Raw genomic sequence first — 14,367 nt, 5'->3', positions numbered from 1 at the left:
GGGGTAGTAAAATTGGCTGAGAGGAGGGGAGAGAAATGTTAAAGTATCTCATCCTTGGGAAAGCAACAATACATGGAATTTGATTAAATTCAGCAAACATTCTCCAAGAGCTTTCCATAGCCAAGAGAACACAAAGATGGATACATGTTGGTGACTCCTTTCTAGAGTCTCAAGAAAAAGAGGCAAACACTCAACAATAATAAAGTATGAAAGATACTCTACTAGGGGCATAACCAGGTTGCCTTGGAGGCCAAGAGGGGACCCCTAAGTCAGCTGTGGGGTGGGGCAGGTGGTGATCAGGAAAGGCTCCACAGACGAGACGACACCTAGATTAAGGCTGAGTCTGGAAGGACGAGTAGGAGCCCTCCAACATTCTAGAAATCCACAAGGTTCTTCATTTACTCTTGTGATTTCAGTGCTAGTAACTCCCAAACTTTCTCTAGCCCAGGCATCTCTAAAACCTGCCTATCCAGTATCTCCTATTTGGATGTTGGTGCTTCAGATTCAATTTATCTAAAACCAAGCACTGAAAGAAGCCTGAGGCTGTTGATTTTTATAGTAATCATGTAGTTTTTATCCTTATTCATTGTCTGGGTTGCTCTCTTAGTCATTTCTCATCTGAACTACTGCAAAAGCACACTAACTGTTCTCCAGTTTAAATCTCTCTCCACAACCCACTTCCCCAGTCAGTCCCACACACTTTGATCTTCAACAAGATTTACCTCCCTTAAGCCCATTGTTGATGGTATCATTTCACCAAACATTTAGTGGGTTCCCTTTGGTCTACCAAAGGCAGTTGCTTGGGTCTGAATGTTTATGTCCCCCCAGATTCATACGTTGAAATCCTAACCCCTAAAGTGTATTAGTAGGTGGGGCCCTTGGGAGGTGATTAGGTCATGAGGGTGGGGCCCTCATGTAGAGGACTGATACTTTTATAAAAGAGACCCACAGCGGGGAGCGTATAGTTCAAACGGTAGAGTGCGCTCTTAGCACGCATGGGGTCCTGGGTTCAATCTCCAGTACTTCATCTAAGAATGACTAAATAAGTAAACATAATTACCTCTCCCCACCAAAAAAATAATTAATTAATTAATTTTAAAAAAAAAGAGAGAGAGACCCACAGAACTCCTGAGCCCCTTCCACTACGTGAGGAGAGAAATCTGAGACCTGGAATAGAGCCCTCTCTTGACCATGCTGGCACCCTGATCTCAGACTTCTAGCCTCTAGAAGTGTGAGTAATAAATTTTTTTCTTTTTTTCTAGGTTTATAGTTGATTTACAACATTATATAAGCTTCAAGTGTACAACATAGTGACTCACAGTTTTTAAAGGTTGTATTCCATTTATAGTTATTATAAACTATTGGCTGTATTTCCTGTGCTGTATAATCAAACTTTGTAGTTTATTTATTTTTATTTTTATTTTTTTGAGAGGAGTAATTCGGTTTATTTATTTATTTTTTTTTAGAGGGGGTACTGGGGATTGAACCCAGGACCTTGTGCATGCTAAGCAGGCGCTCCTTCACTTGAGCTATACCCTCCCCCCTTATTTTATATATAGTAGTTTGTACCTCTTAATCCCTTACCCCTATATAGTCCTTCCCCATTGGGAGTAATGCATTTCTGTTATTTATAAGTCTTTGTTATAGCAGCCTGAATAGACTAAGACAGCGCTCAAAGTTTTGGTCTTGAATTACTCTTTCTACTTTATATTCTGTGATTCCCTTACGTGCTTTTTATAGCCAAACACACCTAATCAATATTAATTTCCTAAATGTAGCTTATGATTCTCTACCTCAGTGTTTAAATTTATACTAGTCTCATCTTCCTTGTCGAAACACTACCTGTTTTGGGAGAGGAAAGTTTTCCTGAGCATAATGTTAAAGGCAGAAAACATATATGACAAAGGACTTATATTTGATTATATAAAGAGCTCTTGCAAATCAACAAGAAAAGACAAACTCTCCAACAGAAAAATAGGCAGTTTCCATAAATAGACAATTCCAATTGATATGGTTGGGTTTAATGCTCAACCATCATGCTATTTTTTTTCTACTTGTCCTATCTGTTTTTGCTCCATTTTTCCTGCTGACCTTGGATTGAGTATTTTTAGTATTTTATTTTAGTGATAATCTTCTATTATTAATTATATATTTTTTCAGTAGTTGCTCCAGGGTTTACCATATACATCTTTAATTTATCACAATCTACCTTCGAATAATATTATATGGCTTCATGTGTAATGTCAAAACTTCACAAAGGTATACTTCCATTTTCCTTTCTCCCATCCTTTTTACTATTGTTGTCATATATTTAACTTCTACATAAAGTATATTCATTATATATAATGACTACTTTTGTCTTACAGAGATGATGATTTTTTTAAATAATTAAAAAAAAATTGAAGTACAAAATGTCAGTTTCTGGTATATAGCACAATATCCCAGTCATGCATATACATATGTATATTTGTTTCCATATTTTAAAGAATTTTAAAAATGTCTTTTATCTTTACCCACATGTTTGCTATTTCCATGCCCTTAATTCTGTTGTGTAGATCTCAGTTTCCACTTGGTATCACTTTTCTTCAATCTGAAGAACCTCCTTTAATATTTCTTGTAATGCTAATGACACATTTTTTGCAACATTTGTTTGTCTTAAAATTTCTTTCTTTTTTTGTGAGGGGGAGAATTAGATTCATTCATTCATTCATTCATTCATTCATTCATTCATTCATTTAAACAGAGGTTCTCAGAATTGAGCCCAGGACCTTGCGCATGCTAAGCATGCACTCTACCACTCAGCTATACTCTCCTCCTCTAAAATCTCTTTTTTTTCGGTCTTCATTTTTGATGGTTATTTTCTCTGGGTATATAATTCTAGATTGACACTTTTTTCATTTAGCACTTTAAAGGTGTCATTCCATTGTTTTCTGTTTTACATTGTTTCTGATGAGAAGTTAATAGTTATTTTTATCTTTGCTTCCATGTATGTAATGATCTTTTTCTCTGGCTTCTTTTCAAATGTCCTTTTTATTATTGGCTTTCAGCAATTTGATTAATGCTGTGTCTTGCTATAGTTTTCTTTGTGTTTTTCCTGCTCATGTTTCACCAAACTTTTTGGATATAGGTGTGTTGGTATTTTTTCCATAAATCTGGTAAATTTTTTGCCATAATTTCTTCAAATATTCTTTCCTGTTCCTCCTGTTTTCCACTACTCCAAATTACATGTATGGTAGAGTAGTTGATAATGTCTAATCGTTTGCTAAGGCTCTGTTCATTTTTCCTCCTAGCTTTCTTTTCTTTTTATGCTTCAGTTTAGATAGTTTTTATTTCTATGCCTTCAAGTCTTTCAATTGCATTGTCTAATTTCCTGTTAAGATTATACAATGGTATTTTTTATTTCTTACAGTCTCTTAAAAAGAAATCTTGAAAAGATTTAAGAAGGACACTTAATTACATGAAAAGACTAAGCGGAAATACTGAAAAATGTTAGTGATAACCACCACTGGGATTCCGGGTAGTAGGATTATAGATGATTTTTCTTTTATATAATTTTTATGTTCTACAATTATTATCATAAATTATGTACTATTTTTAATAAACTAAAAAATGAAGTTTATTACATTTTTTTCAGCTGCTGAGTGTGCTAACCTAAGTCAGCTGAGAAGCTACTCATTTGTGAACTGTTCTCAGAATCTCCCAACTAAGAATAGTTCTTTTCTTCTTCAAATTCTGTAGCCTCTTATATGTCTCTCATGGTACTTATCACATAGATCCATGTATTAAAGTTAGTTATGAATCATGCTTACCTCTCCTGCTGAACATATGTGAGACTAGCTTACCAGGCACTACCAAAAATCAGGGATTTTGCTTATTTCAGCACCACTTGATTAAAAATCTGTATGACTTAGGTTAGCACACTCAGCAGGGGCTAGTCTGACCCAGGCATCAAGACTGCTCTAGAGGAAGGGATGGGTCCTCTTGAGTATAGGTATTTCTAAGGTTAATGATATTTGAGTAAATTGTTTAACCCAGGATTTAGAAATGAAGGAGATTATTGGGAAGGACAACACTATGTAAACTACTTCTATATTCATCAAAAATCTAACGTAGACACACATAGAATTAATTATAAGTGTGGTTTTGTTTAACACGAATCCCTCTGCCTAGAGTTCCTCCTCTGAGTGGCAAGCTTGTTTTAACTGGATTGTAAAAACGGCATCTTATCTAGCAATAACATCCCAGACAATAATGTGCAGGCTGTAACAATTCTAAAACTCTCAAATACAAAGCAAATTCAGTGAATTATAGTTCCTTATGCACAATGTAAGGTTAGTTTTTCTGCGCTACTTGTTTTCGCCCTTGCTCTAAACATTTTTACACTTTGCATACTTATTCCTACTAGGTTGGGAGCTCCTCATGGCAGTGGAAATAAGGCTGGTCTTATTCATATCTGAATTCCTAGTTTTTAGTACCTAGCATATAATGAAACATAATACAAATGTCTGTTGGTTGAATCTAGTCCCTAGGGTTCAGCGTCAGAAAATCTGAGTTCAAATCTCAGTTCCACTTGCCATGGGCAAAACTCTTAGCCTTCTTGAATGTTGCTTTCCTCAACTATAAAAATAAGAATGATGATAAAACCTAGTCCACAGCATTATTATCAAAATTAAATGAGATAATAAATATGAAGTCGCTTTTAAACTGTAAGTTCTATGATTAAGTTATTATTAATGAAGTTTAGAAGTAGAGAACTGATGATCACATCATGGAATAACCAGGAGAGGCCAGATATATTTCTCAAGAGACTTCAACAATATAGTATTTAGTTTCGTGTGTGTTTACTATGGCCAGGATCTTGCAAATATCCCTACAGAGACAGACATCTGGTTTTGTCAGCACAAATAGTAGATCTTCGGGTCAGATTCATATTAGTCAAGCTCATAAGACTGATATATAAACCAGAATATATAAACTACAATGTCAAGTTATCAATTTACACATACTACACCTGCCATGGGAAACAGAATATTTGGGCCAGCACAACCAGCACTCCAACTTCCCACAAACATTGCTCCTAATTTGGTTCACCAAACTATATTCATAAGGTCACTTGGTGAACACACATGTTTCCCACGACTGTTCTAGCAGATTACACAAACATGGTGGCTGAAAACAGCAAAACCTTTTTCTTTCACAGTTCTGGATCCCAGAAGTCCAAAATCAGTATCACTGGATCAAAATAAAGGTAACAGCAAAACAACAGTGCCCTCAGAGACTCTAGGGGAGACTCCATTCCTGGCCTTTTCCAGCTTCTGGTGTTTGCCAGTATTCCTTGGCTTGTGACAGTTTCACTCCAATCTCTGCCTCCATCTTCACACTATCTTCTCCTCTTTGTATGTAAAATCTCCCTCTCTCTGCTTTATAAGGATACATGTGATTGCATTTAGTACCCACTCAGATAATCCAAAATAATCTCCTCATCACAAAATCCTTAATTTAACCACATCTGCAAAGACCTCCCTCACTTTTTTTTTTTTTTTTGGCCATATAAGGTATTATGTATAAATTCCAGGGATTCAGAGATGGATATCATATTTAGGAGGCACATTTTTCAGCTTCTACAGGATGGAAATTGGGACATGAAAAGTCAATTATACTAGAAAGACTGAAGTTACCAGACTACATTGTGTGATGCATTTACTTTCACAGTAGGGATGGTCGTGTCAAATATGCTGAATACTCAAGTCCATTGCTAAGATTCATTTTCTCAATACAGTGCTTGGATGGCCGTTGCCAGTGTTTGCTTCTGTGACTCTGCCTTTTGATGTCTCCATGACTAACAAAACTCCTTTTGATTTGCCTAGTTTTTCTTTTCTTCCTTCTTTCCTTCCTTCCTCCTTTTCTCCCTCCCTTCTTTCCTCTCTCTTTCTTTGCTTGCCTTTCTTTCTGTCTGTCTTTCTTTCTTTCGTCTTTCTTCCTGTCTTTCTGTCTTTCATCTTGCTGGGAACTATTCTATTTCTTTAATTGGAGGCTTTGCCTAGCTCTGTTATTATTCATTATATGTTGGTGTTTATAGCTTAATTCTTTTTTAAAAAAATTGAATTATAATTGACCTACAACACTATGTTAGTTCCAGGTGCACAACATAGCTATTCCATGGTACTATATACATTATAAAATAATCACCACTGTAGCTTAATTCTTAACGAACAATTTTTTTTTTTACTACTAATAATAACATGAGTCTAGGGGCTTCTTCTTCCAGAATAGTGAAGTAAACCTCTAACAGTCCTACATTTCTGCAGATAACAATTATAAACTCAGGACGCAATACAAAACAACCACCTGAAAGCTCTGGAGGAGGAACCAAAGCAGGTATATTTTAGAAGAGAGTCAAAACTTGGAAAAAGGGATTAGTCAAGAATGATTTTCTCAGTTTTGCAATGTTAGCCTGAGGGCAGACCACAGTCATAGTGTGGCATGTGACAGCTAAAACTTTGATAGAAAACCCACCTTTATCTGGCCTGAAGAACCAGAGTTCAGAGCCCAGGGCAACCGTAGCCATGGGACAGTGAGGATGTAATCCCAGGAAGGAGAAAAATCAGAAAGTGGGGCCCCCATATCTGTTTATAAACATTACCCACGTGTCTGGACGATCTCTGCTTGTGGCGGACTCAAAGCAGCTTGCAGTTAAGGCTAAAATAATCTGAGATCTGACCTACCAACCACCACAGGTGAGACAGAATTTGTAGTTTGATTTCTAATCCAGTTAATGGTCTGCTCAGAAACAATAACACTCTGTAGAGGAACATAACAGAAAACAGTCCCCACACCATGTCACAATGTCTTGGATACAATCCAAAAATCTACAGTATGCACACAGAAAATCAGGAAAATGTGAATAATTCTCAAAGGAAAAGATAATCAACAGAGCTCAACCCTAAAACGACCTTGCTGGTTATTGATTTATTGCCTCTCAGCTCCAAATTCACCTGTTTGCCTGCTCCATAAAAATGGATGGGGGCCCTTTGGAAAATCTTTGCCAGTGGGCACTGAAGTTTTGTCAGTAGAAGGTGCTGGAGAAACATCACTAGAGAAACGTCTTTCGCTTCCTAATTCTTTTTTTTTTTTTTAACATTTTTTATTGATTTATAATCATTTTACAACGTTGTGTCAAATTCCAGGGTCAGCACAATTTTTCAGTCATTCATGGACACGTACACACTCATTGTCACATTTTTTTCTCTGTGAGTTATCATAACATTTTGTGTATATTTGCTTCCTAATTCTGATGTGCTCACTCAGCAAGCTCCTGCAATGTGTGGCTTCTCCAGTGCGTGGGGACTGGCAGCACCCAGAAGCCAACAGCTTTCCATGGTAACCCCTCACCCTCAGGAGGTTTTATAGTGAAAGGCGGGGCGTCTTCCTATGAACAGCTTTCCTTGACACCTTATATGGCGTATTTCCAGAAGGTCCTATTGGTGTGGAACCACGGCTTCTTGCCTGCCATTTAGCATATTAAACTTTCTCTCTCTCTCTCTTTTTTTGCACACTTATTCTTTGCTTTTGTGTGTGTGTGTAAACTTTTCTTGTTTAAATTACCATGTAGTTTCTCTTTCCTGGTTGGACGCAGACTCATACAATAACCCATTTATCAGAATTATCAGGCATGGACTTTAAAGCCTGAATTTGTTAACAATTCTGAATGAAGTAAAGAAAACTGTGCTCACCATAAGTGGGAAAATAGAAAATCTCAGCAGAAGAACAGAAACTATAAAAAAAGAAGCAAATGAAAACTCTAGAACTGAAAAATACAGTATTTGAAATTTAAAAATCACTAAATGGGCTTAATAGACATTGGGATATAGGAAAAAGTCAGTAAACTTAAAGATAGATAATAGAAAGAATCCAGTCTGAAGAATACAGAGGAAAAAAGATTGAAAACTGTGAACAGAAATTCAGAAATCTAATATACATGTATGTAATTGGAGTCACAGAAAGAGAGGAAAGGGAATGGAGCAAACAACTCTTTAACAAAATAATGTTTGAAGACTTCCCAAACTTGGTGAAAAACACAAATTTTCAGATCAAAGAAACTCAGCAACTGTTGGTGGGAATGTAAATTAGTGAAGTCACCATGCAAAACGTTATGGAGGTTTCTCAAAAAACTAAAAGTAGAACTAACATATGATCCAGCAATTCTACTCCTGGGTATATATCTGAAGAAAATAAAAACATTAATTTGAAAAGATATATGCACCCTAATGTTCATAGCAGCACTATTCACAATAGCCAAGATGTGGAAGTAACCGAAGTGTCCATCAACAGAAGAACGGATAAAAAAGATGTGGTGTACTTATACAATGAAATACTCCTCAGCCATCAAAAAGAATGAAAATTTTGCCATTTGCAACAACATGGATGGACTTGAAGGATATTATTTCTACTGAAATAAGTGAAACGGAAAAAGACAAATACTCTTTACCACTTAATATGTGGAATTAAAAATAAAACCAACTATTGAATATAGGAAAAAAAAGAAGCAGACTTACCAATACAGAAAACAAATTAGTGATTATAAGTGAAGAAAGGTAAAGGTGGAGGGGCAAAATAGGGGTAGGGGATTAAGAGATACAAAATACTTTGTATAAAATAAATAAGTTACAGGGTATATTGTACACACAGGGAATATAGCTTATATTTTACAATATCTGTAAATGGAGTATAACCTTTAAAATTTGTAAATCATGTTGTACACCTGAAACTTATATAATATTGTAAATCAACTACACTTCATTAAAAATAAAATAAAATACAGTAAAAAAAAAAAAAAAAGAAGCTTAGCAAACCACATTTAAGTACATCATACTCAAACTGTTGAAAACCAAAAAGTAGAACCAATTTTGAAAGCAGTTTGAGAAAAACAACACAGGGGAAAAAATAATTTGAGTCATCATGGATTTCTCACCAGAAACTGTGGAGATCAGAAGACAGTTTAAAGCACTCTAAGGGAAAAAGAAAACCTGTCAATATCGAATTCTATACTTAGTTTTACGGAGGATAAACATGGCTGCTGGAAGCCACCCCCTGACCCTGTGGAAGGAGGGCAGAGAAGGGGTCATCATTGTGAGATGGACAAATACCCTGAAGGTGTAACCACCACAGTTATGTACCTACACCTCTACACTCTTCATATATATTTTTATAATCTACTTAGGAAATATTTGCAGAAAAGTTGAAGCATTGATAAATTCAATAAGTAAGGTAATGAGTGACAGATGAATACAACTTTTACCAACACTCATCCTTTTTTTTTTTTTTAAATAGAGGTACTGGGGATTGAACCCAGGACCTCGTGCATGCTAAGTATGCACTCTACCACTGAGCTATCCCCTCCCCTGCAATACTCATTCTTACATTTGTCTGGTCATAAAAACAGCTCTTTCCATTTGCCCTCTATATATGACCGTAATCTAAGCCAGGTTTGGTTTCACATGCTCCTTCAGCTCCACAACCAGATTGCCCTTTTCTCTTGCTTCTCTTTTACTCTATTTTTGCCTCTGGCCACCACCACTGGCCTCATAATAGAGGCCAACATTTTGTCAATCAGTTCTTTCTGATCTTATTGATCACCATGGCTACCTCTGGTCAGTGGCCAGACTTGCTTTATGGCGAGTGATCAACTGGATATTTTTCCAGCCTTTGGTTTTCAAAGACCCTCAAATCTTTCCCCCCAGTGTGCTTCTATTCTATCAATATCTGGCTTCCTTTTTGGAAGTAGGTAAACAGTTATATATCAGCTCAATTGTTTATAATAGGGAAGCGTCACTCCTGTAATAACACATGCATGTGCACACACAGGCACACAGACACACACACACACACAAGGGGCTTATAAAAATAGACAACAGGCAAGCACACATAGTTATGAATAGCTTCTGGATAAAAAATCTGAGAACACAGTCTTCCTTAGGATTCATGGTCTTTTTTTTTTTTTAAATTGAAGTACAGTCAGTTATAATGTGTCAGTTTCTGGTGTACAGCATAATGTTTCAGCCATACATATATTTGTTTTCATATTCTTAATGGTCTTCTTTCTCAGCTGTCTTTTCTTATTTCCCCTTTCAAAATCTTCTTCCACAGCTGAAGGGGAGCGCTCATTATGCCGAAGTGGCACGGGGCTCCAACTCAAACTGGAATTGTGCCCCTCTGTCACTTTAAAATCCTGTTGCTCTTTCTTCCTCACTCTGTGCACAATATGCTTGTATAGTATCAACGCTTCCTCCATCGTCAAATGAATAAATTCACCAAGAAACAAAAATAAAACTAAACTGGTGAACATCCACTATCTTTCTTAATAGGGGCAAAACAGAGGATGCCGAGGAGAACCCTCTCCCTGCCTGCCTCCCCCACCCTCATCAGGGCAGCCTTCTCACCCCAACCGCCCTCTCCTCCACTGGTGGCCTGACAGAAAACAGAGAAACTTGGGTCTTTCCCAAGGTCTCCTTCCCCCATCCAGTTCAAAAGGGGAAGGCAGTGCTGAGCTCCTTCCCTTGCCAACCCCCTATCAAACACTTTTGCCAACAGTAAAGGCAGCCAAATGTGGATTTTCCAGGCCCATGACTGTCCCCAAACACTAGGACAGATCAGTTTCCTGGGGTCACAGGATGAGGACAGGAGGCCACAGTGCTCCCCTACATCCTACTTTGCTTGGGAAAAGCAATAAAGATCCATTTGGGTTTTGCTAAGAAAAAGGTTGCTGTTCCCAGAAGGAGCAAAAATTCTTTGTTTCTGGAGCAAAAATCTTTTGTGTTACCATCATTTCCCTGTCATCTTAAACTCCTTATTCCTCTGCTCCCCTCTTTATTCCAGAGGCTAGAACTTGTGCATCCCTTGGGCACTGGCACTGGGTGATGGGACCTCAAGCATCTCCCGGGGAGTCCTGTGGGATAACACCTTTTTTTGTGAATTGGAGAAGGGGAGCTAATCTTGGTCTCCCCAATACTTGACAGGAAACGAAGAATTAAAGAATTTGGGTCTGACGTACTCTCACCTGAGCCAGTTCAGGCTAGTCCCAAGCGAGTGGATGCGTGTTAAGGAGCAGTGGGTGGGAGGGAATACCGGAAAGTGTTTATAATGGGGGTTGAGGAAGTCTGGGGCAACCTGGGAGCAGAATATGAGCCTGAGCCATCCCCAAACCCCACCCACTTCCCTGGTTACTAACCGGTTCCAGCTGTGCGCAGTCCTGGCCCTCCTTTCCCATCTGGCTTCTAGGAACTCATGACTAATTAAAGGAGTGTGTGTGTGGAGGTGGGGGGGTGTCCTGTTAAAACAGAGGTTTCCAGGGTAACGGCTTGGCGAGAACTCAGTCTCACCCAGCCAGCAAAATCTCCCTCTCTCCTGACCCCCCCAGGGCTCTGCGGGGAAAACAGGCCAGAGGCTAACACTATGTTTCTCTCATATTTCTCTCCATCAAGAGCGCTGTCTAGGCCAGTGTCTAACTTGGTTATGCGTTATGTTTTTCTCATCCCCAGCTTCCAGTTTCAGGCCCCAGACTTGCCCTTTACTTACTAGGATGCCCAGCCCTCCAGGCCACCCTATTCGGTATGAATGGCTGTCCAAGGGGCTGGGGGCTGGTTTAGAGATTGGCTCCTCCTGGGCTGAGAGACCTCTACAAACCTTTGCCCTCCATCCAAAGCCCCGTAGCCCCTGATCATTAGAAAGTACTCTCAAGAGTCTCACCTACTCCCTGCCGCTACAGTTTAAAATATTTCAATTAAACATATTTCTGTACAAACTCTTCTGCCACAAACTATGAGCAGAAAGGGAAACCAGTTTGCAGGGCAGGAGCAAACCAGCCAAAGAACCCAGAAGTTCTTGCTGTCAGACCCAAGTTCCCTTTTCGGGGCAGGCAGACCACAGGTCCAACCCTTTGCACACATTCCCACATCTCCCCCAGTGAGAGGTGACAAATTCAGTGGGGAAAAGAGCTGGCTCAGCCCGTTCAGGGAGAGGGGGCTGGCGGAAGGGCTGGTCATGACGCCGTTTGGGGAACAGTTAGTCATGCCGTCTTTGTGCACATGCCCAGCCTGCAGCTCCTGGCTCTAGGGGGTTTTGTTTGGGTGCCTGCGGAAACTCTTGGGAGGCCGAGGAGATCATAGCTTGGGTCTGAGGCCCTGCTGCTTCCTAGCTGTGTGACCTGAAGTAACCTATTCGAGACTCAGTTTCCTCTTCTGTGAAAGGTGATACTAGCAGCCCACAGGTTGTTGTCCAGATTTAAATGAGATAAACTGTTTGGCAGCATTTACTGTTTCACTCTGCTCTCTCCCTGGCTCCTTTGTATCTAGAATGTGGTTCCATCTCCTGGGTCTTCTGAGGCCAGAGTGACAGTGAGTGCCCATCCTTCACCTCTTATAATAAACACCATCTCTTTCACTAACACACTAACAAACCTAGGCTTCCTCTCCACTTCTTTTGTTTGTTTGTTTTATGAGGTGTCTAAGGGGAGGGAGTAATGTGCTATCACATTCATCTTACTCCACCGCTTTCCCCTGTGTCCTCCTCTCCCCACACCGCCATCAGCTCCTGGCCCTTCCCCACTGTCCTCACTACTTCCTATCATTCTCTTTTTCATCCCACTCCGTCACCAGGGACTGAGCTGGGCTGGCAGAGCTGGAGCTGAACTCAGAGCCACAGACAGTTTCAAGTAAATGCATGAAAATGTTACTAGTGGTTCTCTTCTGGGTAGAATTTACTGGTGGTTTTCATTTTCTTCCTTGCTTATTTTGGTATTTTCCAAATTTACTACAATGAGCAATGGATAACTTTTATTCAAAAAAAGGTAGTGAAGACTTCAATCGGAAAATATATATATATAATTTCCAATTGGCCCATGTTCTGTTCTCAAAAGAAGAGGGATTGAAGGGTGAGGGGTGGAAAGAGGCTGAATGGAGATGGTTTCCAAGCTCCCTCTTTTCCTGGGGAATCAGCCTTGGTCATGGCCTTAGTCATGGCTTCTGTCACTCATCAGTCAGAGGCTCTGTCCTTCCTTGCCTGTCACTGGCCGTTTGGGACTTAGTCATTTGATTGTTACCCAGTTGAGCGCTGAGTGGGTCAAGAGGACCAGCATCATTGAGGGCAGCTATATGAGTCAGCGGTATCCCCCACCTCGATCCTGGGGTGAGAAGGGTTCCCTGGTGGCCTGTCAGCCTTTAAGCCTGGGGAGGTGGGGAAGGGCTCAGAACTGGGGTCCTACTGAGAACATGAGTTCAGTAACCCTTTCCCCCACTCCTATCCCTACTTCCCTGAGTTCAAACAGCATGTAAATGTTGTGTGATGCACAAATGATGGTGGAAACTTCAGTGGCTCCCAACCACTCAGAGAACAAAGCTCTAAGAGTCGCTGTAGCACACGCAAGGGGAATGGGTTAAGGAGTTGGCAGAAGGATTTGAATCAATTAGGAGCTCCATGTCCTTAGTCACCGTTTCCCTATCTGGGTCTCCATTTCCTCTCATAAAAAATGGCCAGAGTAATTCCTCCCTCACAGGAGGATAGTGAGAGTTAAATGGGATGATATATAAAGCACCTAACACAAAGTAGGGTTTTTTTTTTTAATGTAAATTTTTCTCTGCTTTCTTAAATAGCATTCAAGACCCTCTCCAACCTCTGGCTCCCAGCCACTCTCCCACTCTAGTCAATCATTTAACAAAGATTTATTAAGCATCACCTGAAGCCTTGAGCTAGCCTGGGGTGGGCACTGGGGACTCTGGTGCATGAAGCAGACCCTCAGAACCTAGTCACTGAGCACAGCTGGCATTTCTCAGCTCTGTACTTTTACTCAAGACCTGCCCTGTCCCTGTGCCTTAAGACTCTTTTACTCAATCTAACTCATAGCCAGCCTTCACAGTCCAGCTCAAAGCCTGCCTTCTCAGTGAACCCCCCCCCCCATAGCCCCATGACCCCTTGGATGGGGCACCTCCTGCCTGGCATCCTATTCCCTGCATTTCAGGTATTTGGGTTGGACTCACCCTATATCTGTAAGCTCCCTGCAGGTAGGCTCCAGACATTTACTTCTTTGTGTCTTTGTTAACCCTTAGCCTCACCCATGCATTCCAGATTCATTAAATGCTTGATATGATGACTTTTTATTAAAGCAGACACAAGTAGGCTTCCAGAGCGTTTCAATTCCCAACTTGGTCTTGGATGTGAAGAAACAGAGATCTCATTCTTCATTCCTTCACCTGAAACCCAAGCATCTAAGCAACCTGCTTCCTACCTCTTAGTAGTTGTTTTTTTTTGTTTGTTTGTTTGTTTTTTCCTATCCTAGAGCTAACAGGGAGACCTGAAGGTTGTAGATGAGGGAGT

The sequence above is a fragment of the Camelus bactrianus genome, chromosome 12 (assembly GCF_048773025.1).
Source record: "Camelus bactrianus isolate YW-2024 breed Bactrian camel chromosome 12, ASM4877302v1, whole genome shotgun sequence".
NCBI classification, from domain to species: Eukaryota; Metazoa; Chordata; class Mammalia; order Artiodactyla; family Camelidae; genus Camelus; species Camelus bactrianus.
The sequence above is the reverse complement of the archived record's forward strand: the minus strand, read 5'-3'. Positions refer to the sequence as shown.